We start from the raw sequence: 26,848 nt of genomic DNA on the forward strand, positions 1-26,848 counted from the left end.
CATGCTGCTATAATATCCCCCATACTGGTATAATATCATCATTGTGATGTAATGTCCCCATTCTGATATAGTGTCACCCATCCAGGTATGGTGTACCCCATTCTGGTATAGTGTCCCTTATTCTGGTATAATGTCCCCAATTCTGGTATAATGTCCCCAATTCTGATATAATGTCCTCATTCTGATATAATGTCCCCATCCTGGTATAATGACCCCCCATCCTGGTATAATGACCCCCCATCCTGGTTTAATGACCATCATACCGGTTTAATGCCCCCCATCCTGGTACAATGCACTCCATTCTGTTACAGTGTCTCACATTCTGGCATAATGACCTAATTCTGGTATAATGTACCCATTCTGGCATAATGTCCCCCATCCTGGTATGGTATCTACTGAGATGCCATCCTGGGGATGGGTTATCAATATCAGATAGGTGGGCTCCCACACGTGGCACTGGCTCTACCCATCAGTTGTTTGCAACGCTCAGATGTAAATAGTTTGAAGATCTGAACATCACTGCTCCATTCACTGTACTGTGGGTCCTGCAAGTCAGCTAATATTCATGTAATAGGAGCTGATCTGCAGCACCAGGTAGCAGCCACTACACAGTGACCAGAGCTGTGATGTTCAGCTCCTCAACAATGTTTACATCTGACCTCTGCCGGAGTTTCAAACAACTGAGTAGTGGAGGTGCCACGTGCCGGACCCCCACAAATCTGATATTAACTCCTTACTGATGTCAGGCGTAATAATATGTACCTGCGACCTGGGCCTATTGGACCAGGTGCGTATTATTATGCCTTGGCGATCGCACCCATACAGAGGCTGTGCTGGCGCGATCGCTGCCGGGTGTCAGCTGATTCTCACAGCCAACACCCGATGCTTTGTGCCAGGAGTGGGGCCGCACCGCTCCCTCGAAATGTTGCGAACTAAGTCGATCGCAGCATTCCGGGAGCAGGGGGGAGGTAAGCGCGACTCTCTTACCTTGAATCAAAAACTGCACTGTGAGCACGGGGTCCCGATCGTTGCTATGATGACCCGATGTCGTCATGACAACATCCGGGTCACCAGAAAGTTACTTTGATCATGCGCAGTGCACAATCAAAATAACTTGTGCGTGTGCAGCGCTGACAGGCTGCATGCATAGAGATGTTGCTGCTGCATCTCTATGCTGTACAAGCGATCGGCCTGCAAAAAATGAAAGTCCCATAGCGGGACAAAGTGTAAAAGTAAAAAAAAGTGTAAGAAAGTGAAATATATATATATATATATATATATATATATATATATATATATATATATACACATAATCAAAATATTTGGGTATATATATATATTGTATATGTGTGTGTATATATATGTATACTGTATATGTGTGTATATATACAGTACAGACCAAAAGTTTGGAAACACCTTCTCATTTAAAGATTTTTCTGTATTTTCATTACTTTGAAAATTGTACATTCACACTGAAGGCATCAAAACTATGAATCAGCTGTGACGCCTCTTACTCGAAAAAGCCCTTTTCTTTACCCTGGGAGATGGGGGACTCGGAGTCAGGTCCTGTGATGGAGAGATGGGGTGTAGCCGTGGCCCGGACCCGACCCGTGCTCAGGGCCGTCACAGTAAAAAAAGAGATGGTGTATGCTTGTCCGGGTTGAGTGGCTGATTAACGACTACGCCACCGGTGGTACCTGGTGAAGGGCCACCAGCGCCGCTTCAGTCCGCTGAGGCATGGTGTTATGGCGGTCAAAGTTATTACTACTCCCCACAGGCGGAGCGTGGCCTCAGGGCAGAGGGACAGGATGGAGGGGGTAGTAGTGAAGGAATGCGGGCTCCGCGTCTCGTGGTGTGGCGCAGAATGAACAGTCCGGAGGCTGTAGGGGTGAACTTCCAAGGCTTTACTCACATAGATGGCATGAGGAAGGTGACTCCCTGCTCCCCGCGGAGTCCTTCGGTCACCAGAGACGGGGGTCCGACAACCTCCGAGTAAGTCCAGCATTCAGTCGGGACACTACACCAGAGTGTTCCTGAACTACGGGCCTAATCCTTTCCTGTCAGTGTGTGTGCAAATAGGCCGGGTCTCCCTCTGAGCTCCTCTCAGAACAAGGGCTCGGGTGGCAGCTCCGCTCCGTCCGGTACCCGGTGGGATCCTCAGGGCCTACCGGGCTTCCCCGACCAGGACATGGAGTAGCAAGGTCGGGTGTCGGGGGTAGGTACCCCTCTTGCAGCCGGACTCCCTCTGAATATATCAGGTTGGCGAGGACAGGTGGCGTACACCGCTCCGTCTGCATCCTGCCTGGGATCCATTTGCTGTGGAGTCACATTCTTAAGCTCCAGGCCTTCTTGGTCATGGTCATTGGCCGGGTTGAGACATTCCCCGTCTGCAACTTGCCTCTCGTCCCAAGACCAGGGTACGAGGGCCGTGTCTCCGACCTCTGCAGGCCCACACAGGGTCCACTATCAGAGTGGGAGAGCACAGTAACACACAGTATTTAACAGCACAAAGACCAAAACCAAAGATGGCTTTTTATTAAATATGAAATTTAAAGTGTAACTAACTTGTAGGTCCTCCACCCACACCTACTAACTGGTTCCCCTCACTCTTGGTTCCCCAGTCTCCCTGTAACATACTAGCCCCCTCTGGTGGAGAAGTGTGGTGTTGGATGCAAAGATTGGGTCACGACTATCACACTGTTCTTACCTCAGAGGAGGAACACTACACTCCATTAAAGAAGTGCAGCATCCCTGTGGCGGTCGAACCCTCAGGGGCGCCACACAACACATGTGGAATTATATACTTAACAAAAAAGTGTGAAACAACTGAAAATATGTCTTATATTCTAGGTTCTTCAAAGTAACCACCTTTTGCTTTGATGACTGCTTTGCACACTCTTGGCATTCTCTTGATGAGCTTCAAGAGGTAGTCACCGGAAATGGTTTTCACTTCACAGGTGTGCCCTGTCAGGTTTAATAAGTGGGATTTCTTGCCTTATAAATGGGGTTGGGACCATCAGTTGTGTTGTGCAGAAGTCAGGTGGCTACACAGCTGATAATCCTACTGAATAGACTGTTAGCTGCTTTTTTCTTGCCATAATACAAATTCTAAGCAAAGAAAAACGAGTGACCATCATTACTTTAAGAAACGAAGGTCAGTCAGTCTGAAAAATTGGGCAAACTTTGAAAGTGTCCCCAAGTGCAGTTGCAAAAACCATCAAGCGCTACAAAGAAACTGGCTCACATGAGGACCCCCCAGGAAAGGAAGACCAAGAGTCACTACTGCTTCTGAGGATAAGTTTATCCGAGTCACCAGCCTCAGAAATCACAGGTTAACTGCAGCTCAGATTAGAGACCAGGTCAATGCCACACAGAGTTCTAGCAGCAGACACATCTCTTCAACAACTGTTAAGAGGAGACTTTGTGCAGCAGGCCTTCATGGTAAAATAGCTGCTAGGAAACCACTGCTAAGGACAGGCAACAAGCAGAAGAGACTTGTTTGGGCTAAAGAACACAAGGAATGGACATTAGACTAGTGGAAATCTGTGCTTTGGTCTGAGGAGTCCAAATTTGAGATCTTTGGTTCAAACCATCGTGTCTTTGTGCAACGCAGAAAAGGTGAACGGATGGACTCTACATGCCTGGTTCCCACCGTGAAGCATGGAGGAGGAGGTGTGATGGTGTGGGGGAGCTTTGCTGGTGACACTGTTGGGGATTTATTCAAAATTGAAGGCATACTGAACCAGCATGGCTACCACAGCATCTTGCAACGGCATGGTATTCCATCCGGTTTGCGTTTAGTTGGTATCACGGTCTCCACACTTTCCTTGTCTGCTAGGTTACTATTGTGTGGAGGCTGTCAGTCTGTTTTGGGTTTGCTGGGTTGTTTCTGCAATCATCTGTAATCACTTCCCTTGATTAGTCTTCTACTTATATGTGGCACCCCAGGGGTCTGGTTTCCACAGTAACAGCCATGTGATGTCTGAGAGCAGGTGGGAGGTCTCTTGGTCAGGAATCCTATGCATGCCACACCTCCTGCCCAGTCCTGGGAGGGGAAGGACTTCCCCTATAAAAACCTAGGGCTGAGGCAGGGTTAGTGAGTAGAGAAGAAGCAGAGGAAAGAAGCAAATATAGGAACAGAACAACAGGAGCTCTGTGGGAGCAGTGTTACAAGGAGTCAGGGGCTGGCAGCTGCAGAGCTCGCCCTGACTGAGAAGATTTCTTACCGGACCCGGAGTCCGAGGCTGTGGGGACTAACTCCTACCCAGCAGCAGAATCCGTCAGGCCGGGGATTCCAGGTCCTCTGGCCCAGAAACCCGAAGGCACGGTCACACGCGTGGGACCAGCACCACCGTCGTGAAGCGGAAGCTACTAGAAGGCCCCGAATCACCGGCCATACGGGTGAGCACCACACGGTACACTCAGGGACGTGGGCTACTTATACCCGCCTCTAGCAAGGTAGCCAGAAGAGTATCGTTAGTTTGGGAGGCCTACAACTCCGCCTGGCCAGGGGAGATCCCATCTGCTCAAGGACTGACCAGGCCCCAATCGCTAGCCAGTACTCCGGGAGGGTCTATCTTTGTCACCAGTAAAGACCCTGAACTACACAGTACCGTCTCCGAGTGGTTCCTGCTACCCCCATCATCCACGTCGGCTGCCCTGAGGCCATACCCCTCCCGTTGGGGGTTATACTATCACGCTGCACAATCCTACCACTGGCCTCAGCGGTCTGCCCTGCAGCAGCAGCTCCCTGGTTGCACTCAACGGGTGGCGTAGTCATCCAACATCTACCGCTAAAACAGCGCCACTTAGTCTGACTCCCTGGGCACGGACCGGATCACCGCCACGAGACTACAACCCTCAACAGATCCGGCTCCGGGTAAGCTCCCGCGTGCGCAACGCGGCGCGACACAGGCCCAGGGGCGCGTCAACTTTTGGCGTAGTCGGCAGGATTTCGTGCCCGCAACCACCGGGTACTGCGTGTCTGAAAAAGAGACTTTTAAAACTTACCTGTGGTGAAGATTCCCGCCATCCGGCGCCATCTTCAGCCTTCTTCCCGCCATCGGTGAAGATTCCCGCCATCCGGCGCCATCTTCAGCCTTCTTCCCGCCATCTTGGGGACGCCGCGCGGGAAGAAGAGGGGCGTGGACTCCGAAAACGCGCGAGAACTGAAGCCCCGCCTCACGTCCGGGCGTTGCGTAAGGTCCTGGAAGGAGCCCAGCAGACGCCGACGTCACAGGAGCGCGACGGAAGGTCCTCAACCCTGACGATCCACTGCGGAGCCGCGGCCTACGGAAGAGGATCATCGCAAGGTAGGCCACTTGCCATTAAGCAGACCGACCCTGACGGCGTGGGAGACGAGGACAGGCTGTTAACTGAACAATTTATAGAGGGTTTATATTGCAATGCCCACCGAACCCAGTTGCGGGCAATGGCCTTACAGGACCCTCATCTGGGATTTGCACAGTTCAAGGACAGAGCCATCCGGGTGCTCCGAGAACCGGCACCAGGTGGCGTTGTGACCCACAGACGCCCCACTACCACCTACCACCAGGAGGCGGCGCCCTTGTCGGCAGGGCCTGTGGGAGCTGATGCGCAGGCTTTGAACAATGACTCGGCTCCAGACCTGCACCATCAGGTCCAAGAGCTAGCTAAAAGCGTTGCTGCGCTAATCCGAACTGTGCAGTCTTTACAGGTCTCCACTCCAGGGAAGATCCAGCTGGCATCCGGACCGGAGGACATCCCGTGGCGTCGACCAAGGAGGACCCCACCGGCCAGAGGAAGACCCAGCGACCGATACAATGAGGACGGACAACCCATCTGCCGCCGCTGCAATCAACCCGGACATATGGCAAGGTACTATCCTTTAAACTGGCACAACCTAGGGTAGAGGGCCAACCCCTAGGAAAAAGATCATCAGGCCCATCGAACTGGCGCGACAAATATGTGGGAGGACGTCCAGTCTTACCAGTGGTACTGGATGGCATTCCTATGAGTGCCCTACTGGACACCGGGTCACAGGTCACCACCATCCCGTACGTGCTCTTCAAGCAGTACTGGAATGACTCGGATATTACCCGCTACCCTGACGACGACTTGAGTATCATCGCCAGCAATGGTCAGCCCGTGCCACAGATCGGATTTAAAGAGGTGACCATTAAAATTGGTAGAGTTGAACTGGCAGCACAGGGACTGATCATTGTAGACATTGACAAACACGAGAGTCACCCAAAGATAACTCTAGGAACTAATGTAATTGAAAATTGTCTTGCAGAGGTGATTTTCCTTTTACAGCAGGTTGCCAAGAACGCCAGCTCCGGCGAGCAGCGAGTGCTCCAAAAAGAGATCCGGGCACCGATGCGACGGCAACAGGTGGAACTCTCCGGCGGTGAGATTGGTAGCGTGAGAATGTGTGACCCTTTCCCTATTGCCATGCCCCCAAAAAGTGAAATGATGATTTGGTGCCGGGCAGCTATTGGTCTGAGAGGTAGAGATTACCAGGCAATGGTAGAACCAGTTTACTCAGACAGTAGGCCCACCAACTTGACAGCACGGGGGGTGGTTAATGTACGCCATGGGAGGGTGCCCGTTCACATAATCAATATCGGGAAGAGGGAAGTGTACCTGCCCCGGTATGCCACGCTAGCCAAATTATATACCATTAACCAAAATGCTATACAATCTGTGGAACCCTTGCCTCCATCTCACCCGGAAGAAGGTAACGGCTCTAAGAAAACAATGGAGGACTGGTGTCAGCAACTACATTTGGGTACTGACTCCACTCCCTCACACCAGAAACAGGGAGTCTATCGGGTGGTTCAAGAGTACGAGAGAGTGTTTAGCAAACACCCGTTAGACTTCGGGCGAGTCAAGGGGGTAGAACACCACATCCCCACGGGAGACCATCCTCCCATAAAAGAGAGGTATCGACCCGTACCCCCTGCACACTACCAACACGCCAAGGGGATGCTTAGAGACATGAAGGAGGCTGGGGTGATCAGGGATAGCTGTAGCCCCTGGGCAGCTCCACTAGTCTTAGTCAAAAAGAAAGACAACACCATGAGGATGTGTGTAGATTACCGGAAAATCAACCGTATCACACACAAGGATGCGTACCCCTTACCAAGGATAGAGGAGTCTTTGGCTGCTTTAAGATCTGCTAACTTCTTCTCTACCTTGGATCTCACTAGTGGGTACTGGCAGGTTCCTGAAGCAGAGGCGGACCGGGAGAAGACCGCATTCACCACCCCGATGGGACTTAGCGAGTTTACCTGCATGCCGTTCGGACTCTGCAACGCACCAGGAACCTTCCAACGATTAATGGAGTGCTGTCTGGGCCACAGAAACTTCGAGACGGTCCTGTTGTACCTGGACGATGTCATCGTATATTCTAAGACTTATGAGGACCACCTGAAACACCTGGCGAAAGTGTTCGAAGCTCTGGCAAGCTACGGCCTAAAGGTGAAACCCTCCAAGTGTCACCTCCTGAAACCAAAGGTGCAGTACCTGGGACACGTGGTGAGCACTGACGGAGTGGCTCCCGACCCTGATAAGATCACCGCAATTAAGGAATGGCCAAGTCCCTCCAGTGTAAAGGAAGTGCGGCAGTTCCTCGGGTTGGTAGGCTACTACCGCAGGTTCATCCCCGGTTTCACCAAAAAGGCAGCTCCTATGCAGGACCTCCTGATAGGCCAGTCCCGGAAGGCCAAGAACCAGAAGCCGCCCTTCAGATGGGAGAAGTTGGAAGAAGAGTCCTTCCGCCAGCTGAAGATGGCCCTCACGGGGGATGAAATCCTGGCGTACCCGGATTACAACCAGCCCTTTATCCTCTACACTGACACAAGTAACATCGGGCTAGGAGCCGTGCTGTCCCAGATCCAGCAGGGGAAAGAACGAGTAATCGCTTACGCCAGCCGAAAACTGCGACCCACCGAGAGAAACCCTGAGAATTACAGCTCATTTAAGCTAGAGTTCCTGGCAGTGGTGTGGGCAGTCACCGAACGCTTTAAGCACTACCTCGCTTCTTCCCGGTTCGTCGTGTACACGGATAACAACCCGTTGACACACCTGGACACGGCAAGACTCGGTGCCCTAGAGCAGAGATGGATGGCCCGCCTGTCCAACTACGAGTTCACCATCAAATACCGGGCAGGACGCTCCAATACCAACGCGGACGCCCTGTCCAGGATGCCAAACCTACCGGACGTAGGAGAAGATCCAGAGGGACTGGAAGAAGTCGAACTCCCCGCGTTTCACCGTCATGGGACTATCCAGTATTCCCATCGGGTAAGGAGTAAGCAAGGCGCTACGCTTAACCCCTTACCTCACTACAACTGGGCGGAAACGCAAGACAGTGACCCTGCCGTCCGGCTGGTGAAGGAGATGCTGACTCGGCCAGAGGCTCGCCTTGACCCAGACGCTCCGGAGGAAGCCAAGCAACTGTGGGCTGAGAAGAGTCGACTGTTCCTTTACAAGGGGAAGTTGTGCCGCAGAATGGTTAACTCCCGGACGCATGAACTAATCTGGCAAGTAGTGGTGCCACGAAGAGACGCAGCCATGGTGATGGAGGCATACCACGACGGTGCTGGACACTTCGGATGGAAGAAGCTGGAGTTCCTGCTGCGCGAGCGGTTCCACTGGGTAGGCATGAGGGGAACCATCGAGAGGTGGTGCAGAGACTGTGGCCCGTGCAACCTAAGAAGGAAGGACCGTGCCAGCCAGAAGACTCCCCTGCAGTCCATCATCACCCGGCAGCCGTTGGAACTGGTAGCCTTGGATCATGTAAAACTGACCCCAAGCAGAAGTGGCTACGTCTACGCACTAACCATCGTGGATCACTACTCCCGGTTCTTGGTTGTCGTCCCCGTCAAGGACTTAACAGCTCGAACAGCAGCGAGAGCCTTCCAGCAGCATTTCTGCCGTCCACACGGGTACCCGGACCAAGTGTTGACAGACCAGGGACCTGCCTTTGAAGCGGAGGTCTTCCAAGAATTCTGCACTCTGTATGGCTGCCGGAAGATAAGGACGACACCCTATCATCCGCAAACTAATGGACTTTGTGAGAAAATGAACCAGGTGGTAATGGATCTTCTGAAAACGTTGCCCCTGGAAGAACGCGGTCTGTGGCCTGAGAAGCTGCCCGATTTGGTGGACCTATACAACCACATCCCGGTAGGTTCCACCAACTGTACCCCGGCTTACCTAATGAGGGCGAGACCTGGTAAGTTACCTGTTGACCTGGAAATGGGAGTCCTGACACCCGAGGACACTTCACCAGAAGCAGACTGGGACACAGAGAGGCAGCAGCAGTACCGGAGAGTACAGGAGAGCGTGGAGCGAAGTCTCTGTCAGGCTAGGGAAAGACAAGAGAAAACTTACAACCAGTATGCTCCCGCTGTTCCCCTGGTACCCGGAGAGCAGGTCTTGAAGAGAAAAAGACGGCTCCACAAGTTGGACGACCAGTGGGAGAAGGACCCGTACACCGTACTGCCCTCAAGCCACGACAACCCAAAGGTCTGTACCATCAGTAAAGACGGAGGGGAAACCACAACCATTGTATCCCGGGATCACCTGAAGAAGTGTCCCGAACAGCTACGGAACCCTGAAGAGGAACAAGAAGACCCTCGACCCGTAGAGGAAAGGGAAGACATGGTTAGTACTGTGCTCGGAGACTTCCCTCGGTCTTGGACTCAAGTCAATGGCGCAGTTGTGGTACCCGTACTCACCTTCCTCCAACCAGCATCCCAAGCACCTACGGAGCGACAGGTAGAGCTGGAAGAGCAGCCGGTCCAGGAGGCAGAAGACTCCACACAAGCAGAACAGGAGGATCAACCCTCTGCTTATAGTGAGCCTGCCGTACCCCTAGTGAGCCAAAGAGCCGGTAGACAGTTGCCCAGTTTACCCTTGACAGCTCCTACACCCTGTAGTTCAGGGCTAGACAGTCAGCTCCGTAGGTCCACTAGGGCCACTAGAGGCCAGTTTCCCGCACGTTGGAGGATTTGAAATGTATAAATTGTTTTATTTGTGGTTACCTGTTTTTCTTGTTGCTTGTGTATAATTATGTGTTTCTAGTTATTTATAGGAGTCCTTGGTGGATTTACCGGGAATCCTTTGTACATAGTTGGAGCGTAACCCAGGACGGACTAAAGACTGTTAAGGACTCGGGGCAGGACAGACCCCTACCTGGTTACGTCTCCCTGTTTTGGTGAAATGGACACCTTGCTTTCTTCAAAGACTGCACCCGGTTACGGACATGCCGTGACCACCTTTATGTGTTTCTTTATTGTATTGTTATTGTTATATCTTGTTATGTTTTTCTAAAATATGTTTAGTCCCGGAGTACTAAATTTCACTAGGGGGGAATGTGGCACCCCAGGGGTCTGGTTTCCACAGTAACAGCCATGTGATGTCTGAGAGCAGGTGGGAGGTCTCTTGGTCAGGAATCCTATGCATGCCACACCTCCTGCCCAGTCCTGGGAGGGGAAGGACTTCCCCTATAAAAACCTAGGGCTGAGGCAGGGTTAGTGAGTAGAGAAGAAGCAGAGGAAAGAAGCAAATATAGGAACAGAACAACAGGAGCTCTGTGGGAGCAGTGTTACAAGGAGTCAGGGGCTGGCAGCTGCAGAGCTCGCCCTGACTGAGAAGATTTCTTACCGGACCCGGAGTCCGAGGCTGTGGGGACTAACTCCTACCCAGCAGCAGAATCCGTCAGGCCGGGGATTCCAGGTCCTCTGGCCCAGAAACCCGAAGGCACGGTCACACGCGTGGGACCAGCACCACCGTCGTGAAGCGGAAGCTACTAGAAGGCCCCGAATCACCGGCCATACGGGTGAGCACCACACGGTACACTCAGGGACGTGGGCTACTTATACCCGCCTCTAGCAAGGTAGCCAGAAGAGTATCGTTAGTTTGGGAGGCCTACAACTCCGCCTGGCCAGGGGAGATCCCATCTGCTCAAGGACTGACCAGGCCCCAATCGCTAGCCAGTACTCCGGGAGGGTCTATCTTTGTCACCAGTAAAGACCCTGAACTACACAGTACCGTCTCCGAGTGGTTCCTGCTACCCCCATCATCCACGTCGGCTGCCCTGAGGCCCTACCCCTCCCGTTGGGGGTTATACTATCACGCTGCACAATCCTACCACTGGCCTCAGCGGTCTGCCCTGCAGCAGCAGCTCCCTGGTTGCACTCAACGGGTGGCGTAGTCGTCCAACATCTACCGCTAAAACAGCGCCACTTAGTCTGACTCCCTGGGCACGGACCGGATCACCGCCACGAGACTACAACCCTCAACAGATCCGGCTCCGGGTAAGCTCCCGCGTGCGCAACGCGGCGCGACACAGGCCCAGGGGCGCGTCAACTTTTGGCGTAGTCGGCAGGATTTCGTGCCCGCAACCACCGGGTACTGCGTGTCTGAAAAAGAGACTTTTAAAACTTACCTGTGGTGAAGATTCCCGCCATCCGGCGCCATCTTCAGCCTTCTTCCCGCCATCGGTGAAGATTCCCGCCATCCGGCGCCATCTTCAGCCTTCTTCCCGCCATCTTGGGGACGCCGCGCGGGAAGAAGAGGGGCGTGGACTCCGAAAACGCGCGAGAACTGAAGCCCCGCCTCACGTCCGGACGTTGCGTAAGGTCCTGGAAGGAGCCCAGCAGACGCCGACGTCACAGGAGCGCGACGGAAGGTCCTCAACCCTGACGATCCACTGCGGAGCCGCGGCCTACGGAAGAGGATCATCGCAAGGTAGGCCACTTGCCATTAAGCAGACCGACCCTGACGGCGTGGGAGACGAGGACAGGCTGTTAACTGAACAATTTATAGAGGGTTTATATTGCAATGCCCACCGAACCCAGTTGCGGGCAATGGCCTTACAGGACCCTCATCTGGGATTTGCACAGTTCAAGGACAGAGCCATCCGGGTGCTCCGAGAACCGGCACCAGGTGGCGTTGTGACCCACAGACGCCCCACTACCACCTACCACCAGGAGGCGGCGCCCTTGTCGGCAGGGCCTGTGGGAGCTGATGCGCAGGCTTTGAACAATGACTCGGCTCCAGACCTGCACCATCAGGTCCAAGAGCTAGCTAAAAGCGTTGCTGCGCTAACCCGAACTGTGCAGTCTTTACAGGTTTCCACTCCAGGGAAGATCCAGCTGGCATCCGGACCGGAGGACATCCCGTGGCGTCGACCAAGGAGGACCCCACCGGCCAGAGGAAGACCCAGCGACCGATACAACGAGGACGGACAACCCATCTGCCGCCGCTGCAATCAACCCGGACATATGGCAAGGTACTATCCTTTAAACTGGCACAACCTAGGGTAGAGGGCCAACCCCTAGGAAAAAGATCATCAGGCCCATCGAACTGGCGCGACAAATATGTGGGAGGACGTCCAGTCTTACCAGTGGTACTGGATGGCATTCCTATGAGTGCCCTACTGGACACCGGGTCACAGGTCACCACCATCCCGTACGTGCTCTTCAAGCAGTACTGGAATGACTCGGATATTACCCGCTACCCTGACGACGACTTGAGTATCATCGCCAGCAATGGTCAGCCCGTGCCACAGATCGGATTTAAAGAGGTGACCATTAAAATTGGTAGAGTTGAACTGGCAGCACAGGGACTGATCATTGTAGACATTGACAAACACGAGAGTCACCCAAAGATAACTCTAGGAACTAATGTAATTGAAAATTGTCTTGCAGAGGTGATTTTCCTTTTACAGCAGGTTGCCAAGAACGCCAGCTCCGGCGAGCAGCGAGTGCTCCAAAAAGAGATCCGGGCACCGATGCGACGGCAACAGGTGGAACTCTCCGGCGGTGAGATTGGTAGCGTGAGAATGTGTGACCCTTTCCCTATTGCCATGCCCCCAAAAAGTGAAATGATGATTTGGTGCCGGGCAGCTATTGGTCTGAGAGGTAGAGATTACCAGGCAATGGTAGAACCAGTTTACTCAGACAGTAGGCCCACCAACTTGACAGCACGGGGGGTGGTTAATGTACGCCATGGGAGGGTGCCCGTTCACATAATCAATATCGGGAAGAGGGAAGTGTACCTGCCCCGGTATGCCACGCTAGCCAAATTATATACCATTAACCAAAATGCTATACAATCTGTGGAACCCTTGCCTCCATCTCACCCGGAGGAAGGTAACGGCTCTAAGAAAACAATGGAGGACTGGTGTCAGCAACTACATTTGGGTACTGACTCCACTCCCTCACACCAGAAACAGGGAGTCTATCGGGTGGTTCAAGAGTACGAGAGAGTGTTTAGTAAACACCCGTTAGACTTCGGGCGAGTCAAGGGGGTAGAACACCACATCCCCACGGGAGACCATCCTCCCATAAAAGAGAGGTATCGACCCGTACCCCCTGCACACTACCAACACGCCAAGGGGATGCTTAGAGACATGAAGGAGGCTGGGGTGATCAGGGATAGCTGTAGCCCCTGGGCAGCTCCACTAGTCTTAGTCAAAAAGAAAGACAACACCATGAGGATGTGTGTAGATTACCGGAAAATCAACCGTATCACACACAAGGATGCGTACCCCTTACCAAGGATAGAGGAGTCTTTGGCTGCTTTAAGATCTGCTAACTTCTTCTCTACCTTGGATCTCACTAGTGGGTACTGGCAGGTTCCTGTAGCAGAGGCGGACCGGGAGAAGACCGCATTCACCACCCCGATGGGACTTAGCGAGTTTACCTGCATGCCGTTCGGACTCTGCAACGCACCAGGAACCTTCCAACGATTAATGGAGTGCTGTCTGGGCCACAGAAACTTCGAGACGGTCCTGTTGTACCTGGACGATGTCATCGTATATTCTAAGACTTATGAGGACCACCTGAAACACCTGGCGAAAGTGTTCGAAGCTCTGGCAAGCTACGGCCTAAAGGTGAAACCCTCCAAGTGTCACCTCCTGAAACCAAAGGTGCAGTACCTGGGACACGTGGTGAGCACTGACGGAGTGGCTCCCGACCCTGATAAGATCACCGCAATTAAGGAATGGCCAAGTCCCTCCAGTGTAAAGGAAGTGCGGCAGTTCCTCGGGTTGGTAGGCTACTACCGCAGGTTCATCCCCGGTTTCACCAAAAAGGCAGCTCCTATGCAGGACCTCCTGATAGGCCAGTCCCGGAAGGCCAAGAACCAGAAGCCGCCCTTCAGATGGGAGAAGTTGGAAGAAGAGTCCTTCCGCCAGCTGAAGATGGCCCTCACGGGGGATGAAATCCTGGCGTACCCGGATTACAACCAGCCCTTTATCCTCTACACTGACACAAGTAACATCGGGCTAGGAGCCGTGCTGTCCCAGATCCAGCAGGGGAAAGAACGAGTAATCGCTTACGCCAGCCGAAAACTGCGACCCACCGAGAGAAACCCTGAGAATTACAGCTCATTTAAGCTAGAGTTCCTGGCAGTGGTGTGGGCAGTCACCGAACGCTTTAAGCACTACCTCGCTTCTTCCCGGTTCGTCGTGTACACGGATAACAACCCGTTGACACACCTGGACACGGCAAGACTCGGTGCCCTAGAGCAGAGATGGATGGCCCGCCTGTCCAACTACGAGTTCACCATCAAATACCGGGCAGGACGCTCCAATACCAACGCGGACGCCCTGTCCAGGATGCCAAACCTACCGGACGTAGGAGAAGATCCAGAGGGACTGGAAGAAGTCGAACTCCCCGCGTTTCACCGTCATGGGACTATCCAGTATTCCCATCGGGTAAGGAGTAAGCAAGGCGCTACGCTTAACCCCTTACCTCACTACAACTGGGCGGAAACGCAAGACAGTGACCCTGCCGTCCGGCTGGTGAAGGAGATGCTGACTCGGCCAGAGGCTCGCCTTGACCCAGACGCTCCGGAGGAAGCCAAGCAACTGTGGGCTGAGAAGAGTCGACTGTTCCTTTACAAGGGGAAGTTGTGCCGCAGAATGGTTAACTCCCGGACGCATGAACTAATCTGGCAAGTAGTGGTGCCACGAAGAGACGCAGCCATGGTGATGGAGGCATACCACGACGGGGCTGGACACTTCGGATGGAAGAAGCTGGAGTTCCTGCTGCGCGAGCGGTTCCACTGGGTAGGCATGAGGGGAACCATCGAGAGGTGGTGCAGAGACTGTGGCCCGTGCAACCTAAGAAGGAAGGACCGTGCCAGCCAGAAGACTCCCCTGCAGTCCATCATCACCCGGCAGCCGTTGGAACTGGTAGCCTTGGATCATGTAAAACTGACCCCAAGCAGAAGTGGCTACGTCTACGCACTAACCATCGTGGATCACTACTCCCGGTTCTTGGTTGTCGTCCCCGTCAAGGACTTAACAGCTCGAACAGCAGCGAGAGCCTTCCAGCAGCATTTCTGCCGTCCACACGGGTACCCGGACCAAGTGTTGACAGACCAGGGACCTGCCTTTGAAGCGGAGGTCTTCCAAGAATTCTGCACTCTGTATGGCTGCCGGAAGATAAGGACGACACCCTATCATCCGCAAACTAATGGACTTTGTGAGAAAATGAACCAGGTGGTAATGGATCTTCTGAAAACGTTGCCCCTGGAAGAACGCGGTCTGTGGCCTGAGAAGCTGCCCGATTTGGTGGACCTATACAATCACATCCCGGTAGGTTCCACCAACTGTACCCCGGCTTACCTAATGAGGGCGAGACCTGGTAAGTTACCTGTTGACCTGGAAATGGGAGTCCTGACACCCGAGGACACTTCACCAGAAGCAGACTGGGACACAGAGAGGCAGCAGCAGTACCGGAGAGTACAGGAGAGCGTGGAGCGAAGTCTCTGTCAGGCTAGGGAAAGACAAGAGAAAACTTACAACCAGTATGCTCCCGCTGTTCCCCTGGTACCCGGAGAGCAGGTCTTGAAGAGAAAAAGACGGCTCCACAAGTTGGACGACCAGTGGGAGAAGGACCCATACACCGTACTGCCCTCAAGCCACGACAACCCAAAGGTCTGTACCATCAGTAAAGACGGAGGGGAAACCACAACCATTGTATCCCGGGATCACCTGAAGAAGTGTCCCGAACAGCTACGGAACCCTGAAGAGGAACAAGAAGACCCTCGACCCGTAGAGGAAAGGGAAGACATGGTTAGTACTGTGCTCGGAGACTTCCCTCGGTCTTGGACTCAAGTCAATGGCGCAGTTGTGGTACCCGTACTCACCTTCCTCCAACCAGCATCCCAAGCACCTACGGAGCGACAGGTAGAGCTGGAAGAGCAGCCGGTCCAGGAGGCAGAAGACTCCACACAAGCAGAACAGGAGGATCAACCCTCTGCTTATAGTGAGCCTGCCGTACCCCTAGTGAGCCAAAGAGCCGGTAGACAGTTGCCCAGTTTACCCTTGACAGCTCCTACACCCTGTAGTTCAGGGCTAGACAGTCAGCTCCGTAGGTCCACTAGGGCCACTAGAGGCCAGTTACCCGCACGTTGGAGGATTTGAAATGTATAAATTGTTTTATTTGTGGTTACCTGTTTTTCTTGTTGCTTGTGTATAATTATGTGTTTCTAGTTATTTATAGGAGTCCTTGGTGGATTTACCGGGAATCCTTTGTACATAGTTGGAGCGTAACCCAGGACGGACTAAAGACTGTTAAGGACTCGGGGCAGGACAGACCCCTACCTGGTTACGTCTCCCTGTTTTGGTGAAATGGACACCTTGCTTTCTTCAAAGACTGCACCCGGTTACGGACATGCCGTGACCACCTTTATGTGTTTCTTTATTGTATTGTTATTGTTATATCTTGTTATGTTTTTCTAAAATATGTTTAGTCCCGGAGTACTAAATTTCACTAGGGGGGAATGTGGCACCCCAGGGGTCTGGTTTCCACAGTAACAGCCATGTGATGTCTGAGAGCAGGTGGGAGGTCTCTTGGTCAGGAATCCTATGCATGCCACACCTCCTGCCCAGTCCTGGGAGGGGAAGGACTTCCCCTATAAAAACCTAGGGCTGAGGCAGGGTTAGTGAGTAGAGAAGAAGCAGAGGAAAGAAGCAAATATAGGAACAGAACAACAGGAGCTCTGTGGGAGCAGTGTTACAAGGAGTCAGGGGCTGGCAGCTGCAGAGCTCGCCCTGACTGAGAAGATTTCTTACCGGACCCGGAGTCCGAGGCTGTGGGGACTAACTACTACCCAGCAGCAGAATCCGTCAGGCCGGGGATTCCAGGTCCTCTGGCCCAGAAACCCGAAGGCACGGTCACACGCGTGGGACCAGCACCGCCGTTGTGGAGCGGAAGCTACTAGAAGGCCCCGAGTCACCGGCCATACGGGTGAGCACCACACGGTACACTCAGGGACGTGGGCTACTTATACCCGCCTCTAGCAAGGTAGCCAGAAGAGTATCGTTAGTTTGGGAGGCCTACAACTCCGCCTGGCCAGGGGAGATCCCATCTGCTCAAGGACTGACCAGGCCCCAATCGCTAGCCAGTACTCCGGGAGGGTCTATCTTTGTCACCAGTAAAGACCCTGAACTACACAGTACCGTCTCCGAGTGGTTCCTGCTACCCCCATCATCCACGTCGGCTGCCCTGAGGCCCTACCCCTCCCGTTGGGGGTTATACTATCACGCTGCACAATCCTACCACCGGCCTCAGCGGTCTGCCCTGCAGCAGCAGCTCCCTGGCTGCACTCAATGGGTGGCGTAGTCGTCCAACATCTACCGCTAAAACAGCGCCACTTAGTCTGACTCCCTGGGCACGGACCGGATGACCGCCACGAGACTACAACCCTCAACAGATCCGGCTCCGGGTAAGCTCCCGCGTGCGCAACGCGGCGCGACACAGGCCCAGGGGCGCGTCATAAGCATGCTAGCTCCTTCACCCAGTGTCAATTGTACATTTGGTATTACCTGTGTAGGACTGATCTTTCTGTGCTCTGTGCCTGACCCCGCCTGACTATTTTCCCTTACCTGGATTTTGACCATTTGCTTGTTATCTGACTACTCTTTTGTCTGCTCCCTTTGTACTGCGCCATCTTCCTGGACTTGACTTTGGATTGTTTGACCTCCCTATTTTTATCTAGTAAGTAGCTCTAATATTATATTTCTTTCAGTAATATTAGTCTTTTCTCTCCTCTTCTGAGACTGTTATTTCTGTAGTGACTCGCGTCACAGTTGGACCATCATTTATTTTTCAACAACACAATGACCCCAAACACACCTCCAGGCTTTGTAAGGGCTATTTGACCAAGAAGGAGAGTGATGGGGTGCTACGCCAGATGACCTGGCCTCCACAGTCACCAGAACTGAACCCAATCGAGATGGTTTGGGGTGAGCTGGACCACAGAGTGAAGGCAAAAGGGCCAACAAGTGCTAAGCATCTCTGGGAACTCCTTCAAGATTGTTGGAAGACTATTTCCAGTGACTACCTCTTGAAGCTTATCAAGAGAATGCCAAGAGTGTGCAAAGCAGTCATTAAAGCAAAAGGTGGCTACTTTGAAGAACCTAGAATATAAGACATATTTTCAGTTGTTTCACACTTTTTTGTTAAGTATATAATTCCACATGTGTTAATTCATAGTTTTGATGCCTTCAGTGTGAATGTACAATTTTCATAGTCATGAAAATACAGAAAAATCTTTAAATGAGAAGGTGTGTCCAAACTTTTGGTCTGTACTGTATATGTATACTGTATGTGTGTGTGTGTGTATATATATATATATATATATATAATATATGCTCTGTCCTCAGTGGCTAGCGGTACACTGCAGGGCGCGGACCTGCGCCCCGCAGTGTGCTGCCAGGACCTGCGGTGAAGTCAGCGTTCACCTGATGGTCACGTGACCATCAGGTGATCAGTGCCGTCAGCGATAACCTGATGGTTACGCGACCATCAGGTGATCAGTGAAGTCAGCGGTCAGCTGATGGTCGCGTGATCATCAGCTGATCAGTGCTGGCAACAATCAGCTGATGACCACGTGACCATTAGCTGATTGCTGACGCCGGTAATCAGCTGATCAGTCTCATGTCCGATCAGCTGATGTTCAACCTGAGAACATTTGCAAGAATGTTCCCATGGTGGTAAACTCACAGGGGCTCATCAGCTGATCTTCAGCTGATGAACCACAGTGACCCCCTGAAGCACTGTATTCTGACTAGGGGTGATTTTACACCCCTGTTAGTATACATTAAAATACTTTATTCTGGCCGTGTTTTTATTGAAAAAGCGCCGTTCACTTTACTACACGGTTAGTATTGGGGATCTTATGCGCCATTTCTGGGACTGCTGAGGGGTGATATTAATAGCCGCGAAGGGGGCTAGTATTCATGACCCCTTCCCTGGCTATTAATATCAGCCCACAGCTGTCTAGTTTAGCCTTTGCTGGTTAGGTTTTATAGGGGGACCCCATGTCAATTTTTTTCTGGGCTGCTCCTGTAATCTAGTCAGTTAAGGCTAAACAAACAGCTGTGGTTTGATATTAATAGCCAGGGAACATTGTTGGCTAATGGAGCCTTCTGCGGCTACTAATATCAGCCCCCACAGGTGGAGGTCCTGGGGAGAGGTCTTACATTTTCTCCAACTAATGCTTTCAACTTCTTCACAGGGATAAAAGATCTACACCTATTTTCTCGCAAATTGGTATTGAAGAAGTTGCATCACAAGAGCCCGGAGGTTATGGATGCAGCAGTGACTGAGAGAGAAGCATTGAGATGTTTGGAAGAACTGGCAGAGGAACACTGCAATCCTTCACGAGGTGGGTTCCCTCAATCTATTATGCCGAAATCTACAAGGTTCCCCCCTTATCTCTATGCCCTGCAGTAGAGATTTTCACCAAACTTGTCACTGAAGATTTCCTTAGATTACCAACAAAACGGAAATTTGATAATCTCACATATAACCATCGCCGAGCTTTACAACAGCTTCAGGAACTCAGTGACGTGGTTATCAAGGGTGTAGATAAGGGGGGCAACATTGTTATTTGGCCTATCAACAAGTATGAGCGGGAGGCTTTCCGCCAATTGAGAGACCCCAATACCTATGTTAGATTGCCCTCTTGTCTTTTGACCCACTTCACTGCTAGGCTGCAGGACATCCTAACCCAGGCTCTGGAGTGCTCAATAATCTCCAAAAAGGTTTATGAGGGCTTGACAGTGGCCTTCCCCAGGATCCCCACCTTTTACCTTCTACCCAAAATCCACAAAGATCCCGTCGACCCTCCAGGGTGTCCGATTGTGTCTGGTATTGGGGGACTATGTGAACCCATATGTAGATTTATTGATCACTATTTAAAACCCTTAGTGACCAATTTACCATCATACATCAAAGACACAACGGACGCCCTTACTAGGGTCGACGGTATCACGGTGGATGAGGGGACTCTCTTGGTCACTGCCGACGTTGAAAGCCTGTATACCAGCATTAACCACACTGATGGTTTGAACGTGGTGCGTCTCTTTCTCGGAGCCTCCGACCTGGATAGTCCCTTGTGTGAACTCATCCTTGAGCTGATGGAATTTGCCCTGACTCATAACTTTTTTGTTTTCAAAGATCAATTTTATCTCCAGAAGCGTGGCACAGCCATGGGGGCGGCCTGTGCCCCCTCATATGCCAACCTCTTCCTAGGGCTGTGGTAAAGGGAAATCTTTGATGGGGATACCATCCCTGCTGCCCACCATGTGCTGTGCTGGCTGAGATATATTGATGACATTTTATTTTTGTGGCGGGGCTCTATACAGCAGCTCGGAGAGTTCATGGACTGTCTTAACATGAATCAATATAACATCAAGCTGACCTATATACATGACACTAAGAGGGTGGACTTTCTGGACATATCCCTGTGTGTCGACATCCATGGGGGCCTGCAGACGGACGTGTTCAGAAAGCCCACCTCGGTCAATGCTTTGATTCATGCGGGATCTGCCCACAGTCCAGCCACAATTGGAGCTGTCCCGGTCGGACAGTTCCTGAGGATGAGGCGCATCTGCTCTACTGAACAGAGCTTTCAGCGTCAGGCACAGGACCTTAAACAGCGCTTCCTGCAACGTGGTTATAGTCGGAGATGTATTAGGAGGGGGTATGATAGAGCATGTAAGACTCCTCGTACTGTCCTCCTGCATCCGAAAATACGATCTTCGGATAGGGAAGAAACCATACGTTTCATCTCCACCTATAACCACGAATGGGATAGCATGAGAGCCATCCTTCAAAAACATTGGAGTATCTTGATGGTGGAGCCCTCCCTGAGGGGACACCCGGGGTCTCTTCCATCAATGACACCAATGAGATGTCGGAATCTTGGCGACATATTGACCAAGAGTCACTACGTTGCACCGGTAACGCGACCCTTTGGCTCTGGGGGCCCTATTAAAGGCAATTATAAATGTGGACACTGTGTGGCCTGTCCAAATGTTTTGCGGTACACCAGCTTTTGTTCAGCTGATGGCCACAGAACATTCGATATCAGACACCATATTTCCTGCGGTACATCCAACATCATTACTATGCCACGTGTAGCTGCCCCATGATCTATGTTGGTTTAACCACAAGGGAACTACGGGTTCGCACACGTGAGCATATTTGTGACATTGCAGCAGCTACCTCGGCGAGCGATCTAGCTCAGCTAAAAACAATACCACGGCACTTTAAATTGAAACATAACTGTAATCCCCGCTCTTTCATGGTGCGTGGTATTGATGCAATACACATGGGGATACGGGGTGGTAATGCCAAAAAGCTATTGGCTCAGAAAGAGTCACAATGGATTGTACGATTAAACACTGTGACACCTTATGGCTTGAACGAATCTCTGAGCTTCTCTCCATTCTTATAGCCACAATCTATGCATTTCTTATTTGGAGCTATATAATCTCCTTACACATGCATATATTGGGTGGTTGTTCATTATTTATATTTTATTTTTTCATTTTATTTTTCATTCTGGTTTTTATCTGTGGCCTTTCTATTTGTGTTTTCTTTTTGGTTTCAGGAGTGTATAGATTTGGCTGCTTCCCTAACCCAATTTGATTTGGCAAATTCTGTGATCACATCCATTATGGGATATATGTCCTGATGAGAGCATTACAAATTAGAATACACACCTATGCCGGGATGATGCTGCTGAATATGGCTAATCTCTATTACTCTGTAGTGGCATTTGTATTATTACTGTTTCATCCCTGTATTGTTATACTGTTATACTCTCTCGTGGCTGCTCCTAGTCGTTGTCCCCGTTCTTCTCCTTTCTTATATCTACAATTGGCAGTGCCATTCACTGACGTGATGTGTGCGTGCGTGTATGATGGGGGAGATTGCGTCGCGCGCTTGCCTGGCTGTCTCCATGCCTCTCTGCGCCTGCGCGAACCTTTTTGGTTCGCGCTTGCGCAGTAGCGGCTTGACGGCCGGGTCGTGCGCGGTGCGCCCCTCTCGCCCGCGCGCATGCGCCGTTACAGCTTTACTTCATGTCATGTGATTTGCGGGACACGCCCCCGGTTTAGCTGGCTACTTCCGGGTGCGCGCCCCGCATCACAGCTGCATGTATTTTCGCTAGTATCAAAGGGATATGGACATATATATATATGCCTTGGGGGCGCCATACATCTATCACCCGCCCTTGAGAAAGCGGTTTTACCGCGAAACGCGCGTCAGGCTCCATGCTACCACCACACTCTCTTCTCTCCCCCTCCTCCCCTCTCTGACTGTGAGAGCTTTCTACAAGTAACATACTTCTCATTATATATTTTGCCCTGGTATTAGGTAGATGTTGGTGCGCCCCCTTGACATATGGCAATGCTTTTCTCTGTTACATTAAGAATACTCCTTTACCCGACACAAGTGACAAGTGGAATGCTTTTATTATATATAGCACATTCATTGCTTCCACTATTTATGATTCATGTTTTGCCTTGGGCTAGTGTGCAATCCTATCTATATCAAAGGGCTAAAACCATTGTCTTATTAGTGCATATATTTGAGTATTAGTATGTTCCTACTCAGTCATCTTTTACCTACAATTTGTCTGGTCTAAATACCTATTTTTCTATATATGTTTAAATAAAGATACTTTTTTGCAATGATATGCTGAGCTTTCCTCCTTTTTTTGATATGATGTTTTCAGCGTGCTTTTGGACGGATGCTCGCCATTTGGCTGGCTATCCCCCCACCTTTTTGTAGCTATTGTGTGGCTTTTTTCTGTATTATTAATATCAGCCCCCAGCGGTCGGCTTTCCCTCTGCTGGTTATAAAAATGATGCGGGAGCCCACACCATTTTTTTTTTCTTAGGCTCTGTGCCCATAATTCAGACGTAGCAGCGCTTTGGAAGCAAAGTTTTCCTGCGTCCAAAATGCTGCATTCTATTGAACACAGGTAAATCCACATGTGTTCACTGAACCATGCTGATTTACCGCATTCAATACATTCTGGTGGTCAATTTTCTGTTGCGGAGACTAGCGACTCCGCAAGAGAACTTGACATGCTGCGGTCCTGAAAGACGCACCGCATGTCAGTGTCCACGGGTGATTCGCAGCCTCTGATGCACGCATAGTGGACGTGGGATTTCTAGAGATCCCATCCACTATGCTGTAACATCTGGACGCTGCGGGTTTGACGCTGTATAAACACGCCGCATCAAACCTGCAGCGGCTCCTGATCGTGGCCACGAACCCAAACTCACACGCTAGTCTCTGCTGCAGATTTTGACCGACCTGAAGTGTCATTATATGTGGTGGATTCACATGTACCGACAACAAAAGTGCGGCGTTAGAACATCACGTTTTGGATGCAACATAAATACGTTGTGTCCAAAGCGCTGCTGAGTGCTGATTGGGGGATGTAGCGGCTAACAAACCAGCTGTGAGATGTTATTTAATGGCCAGGGACCATGTTTGCCTAATGGCACCTTCCCAGGCTAAAATTAGCATCTCACACAAGTCGCATAAATTACATGAATAGAAATGCTAATGAAGATTGATTGAATGGGACTAGCTGACACCCAGCTCTTTTGTTTAGTGATGTCAAGGTGTCAATTAGACCTTTTCATGACCAAACTTTAATTTAAAAAAGCATAGACACAGTGTAAACACTTTATCTGAAATACAACAGACCCATTCTTTAATCATTTAAATGAACCAGTATAAACACCCAAGTTCTTATGGTAATCCAAGAGCTTAAGCAATGTCCCACCACCTTTATTTAGCTCCAAAAAGCATTCATTGATGTACAAAAACACTTAAAAAAGCGCATGTAAATCCGCATGCCTTTTACTCTGTCGCCTCTTTGGGGGACACAGGACCTTGGGTGTTATGCTGCTGTCCACTAAGGGAACACTATGCATAATCTGAAAAAGATTAACCGTGGCTCCTCCTCTGCAGTATACACCCCTGGACGGCATCAGCCTTCTCCAGTTTTTGCTTAGTGTCGCATAGGAGGCACACCTAAAACTTTTACTCCGTTTTCTCCGACGGGATTACAGATGAAGAAAAGTGGGTCTACTGCGAGACTCCCGGCATGGCTCCTTCCTCGGCCTCTTATTACGAGGTGCACGGTTGAAGTCGAGATGGCTATTCCCCATGTCGCTCCTTCCCCAGCCCCTCGGGTGCTGGTTCGAAGTCGAGACCCCCCTCCTTCCCCAATTCCTTTTGGTTTCTGGGTTGAGGTCGAGGCGAGGATATAGCCCCCTGACGGTGACAGCAGCACCTCCCTAATCCCCACCCTGGGGGTATTAGGTTGAAACGCCTCAGGTAGGGCCTGTACAGGCAGCAGCTCCCAGCAGCCAGCACACTACGGCTCAATCCAGGGACCCCAGTCCTGCTGCGGGCTCCTGTTGGGGCCAGGGGGTGTGCAGGCAGGCATGACACAACAGAGGCACAGGCCTCCCTGCGCCCTGTTTCTGCGGCAGCACCAGCTCTATGGTGCCTCAGAGGGACTCTTCACAGGGCCCCCCCTTCCGCTCATACCCCACCGCTATCCTGCCTTTAAATCCGGGGGGGGTCCGGTTCAGATCCGTCCCCCTCCTGGACTTCCGCGCCAGCCTGGAGTCCCTTTGGGCATCAGGCATCTAATTTAGGCCGCGGCTTCGGCCTAGCCGAAGCCACCACCTCCTCTCCCCGGCCCGCCCCCCCGGATGACAAATATGACACTCTACAGTGTCATAGAGGGGGCAGATCGAGACTGAAAGGGCACGATTTCACACAGTTCTGCCGCCCTTTTCAGCTCTCAACCCCACTTCTTTCTTAACTTTACTCCGGCGGCCATTATCTGCTGCAGGATAAGGGAAGACCAGCCAGTCTCCGGGGGGCACAGGACTGTGGATCTTCGGCGCTGGAACTACGGACACACTGGTGGGATAAGATCACAGCTTGAGTTCTTCCTCGGCTGTGAATCCATTATTCCTTATAGGCTCCTCTGCATAGCCAACCCTGTAGGGCCCTCTGCATAGCCACCCCAGTGCACTATGCCTGGCTCAAGGTCCAAGAGAACCAGGCAGGACTGCTATTATGCACTCTGTACAGCCTGCAGCAATACTCTCCCCAGTGGCAGCACGTACCCGTGCTGCCAGTATTGCATCCAGACTACTGTGCCAGAGCCCCAAGAAGCCCCTGTCAATGCTTCGGTGTCTAATTCCATGCCGGAATGGGTCACTCAGATGTCGCAATCTATGACGCAGTCTATAGATAACCTAACCTCCACATTGCTTCAGGCTCTGCAGAGTCATGCCTCGGCTATGAACGCTACCCAGCAAAGGGAAGGCTCGACTCAGGGACATGACGACCCGGGCACATCCACGTCTAGGTCACGACGCAAGCGGACCCACAGGTCACGTTCATCTGCGTCATCCTATAGCATACGGTCATCCCCTTCTAGAGAGAGACACCGTAGTTCCAGGTCATCTAGACCGTCCCCTACCAGGGACAGACAATGCAGTTTTCCACAGCGATCCCCGACCAGACCTCCACCCCGGTTCACCCAGCAGGAGATGCCTTAGCGATACACAGGATTCGGAAGGCATCTGTAATTCCGACTCAGACAAGGAAACTGAAGGGTCCCTGATCCCAATTCCCCCTAGCAATACAGCGCTAGTTGAGGACGTAACCTCGTCCATCCATCGGGTGCTGGACATTTCTGATCCGCCCCCGGAGGCACCACAACACAAGATTTCCTTTTGAAGGAGTTCTGAAGCCGCCTAAGGTCTTCTTTGACCACCCAGAGTTTAAGTCGATCCTTAAAAAGCAGTTCTCACAGCCTGAGTAGAAGTTTACTAATTGCAAATATCTGGAGGCGCGGTACCCCTTCTCACAGGAGGCCACCAAGGAATGGACAGATCCACCCGAAGTGGATCCCCCAGTCTCTAGGCTAGCAGCACAGTCACTCCTTTACAAGCTGGCCTCCAAGTATCTGCTCCTGAGCTGTTGGACCAAGCGGTTCAAATAGCAGTTGTAGCAGATTGCACGCTTCATGCAGCTCTGGATTCTGCAAGGGGTGCAGCAGGGATAGCATCAAACGCCATCAATATTCGGTGTATCCTCTGGCTGCGGGAATGGAAAGCAGATGCAGCCTCTAAGAGGTCCCTCACGCACCTCCCGTACCTCAGTGGTCGACTTTTTGGTGAATAGTTGGACACGATGATATCCAACGCCACCGGGGGTAAGAATACCTCTCTCCCCCAACTGCAACCCAAACGCACTTACAAGAAGAGTAACCAAACTCGATTCCGATCCTTTCGGAACTCTTCGTGCTGGTCCGTCTCGAGGCCAGCACAAAATAGCAACCACTCCCCACACAGGGACAACTCACGGTCGACTCAAAAGTCGGACAAGACCTGGCAGTCAAAAGCAGGCTAGTCAAAGTCCAAAGGAGGAAAATCTCAGACTTCCTCCTCATCATGACTCATGGACTCCGGAAGACACCCCACCTATAGGTGGCCGACTTT

At 51.6% G+C, this 26,848-nt stretch overlaps 1 pseudogene; it reads right to left on the minus strand.

Moving 5' to 3' along the window:
- Positions 1–20,452, minus strand: part of LOC141207018 (dynein axonemal heavy chain 12-like) — a 74,413-nt pseudogene extending 53,961 nt beyond the window's left edge.
- Positions 20,453–26,848: the final 6,396 nt, after the last annotated feature.

This window comes from Phyllobates terribilis, unplaced genomic scaffold (genome assembly GCF_046119375.1).
Source record: "Phyllobates terribilis strain yellow unplaced genomic scaffold, ASM4611937v1 Scaffold_157__1_contigs__length_4398786, whole genome shotgun sequence".
Lineage (NCBI taxonomy): Eukaryota > Metazoa > Chordata > Amphibia > Anura > Dendrobatidae > Phyllobates > Phyllobates terribilis.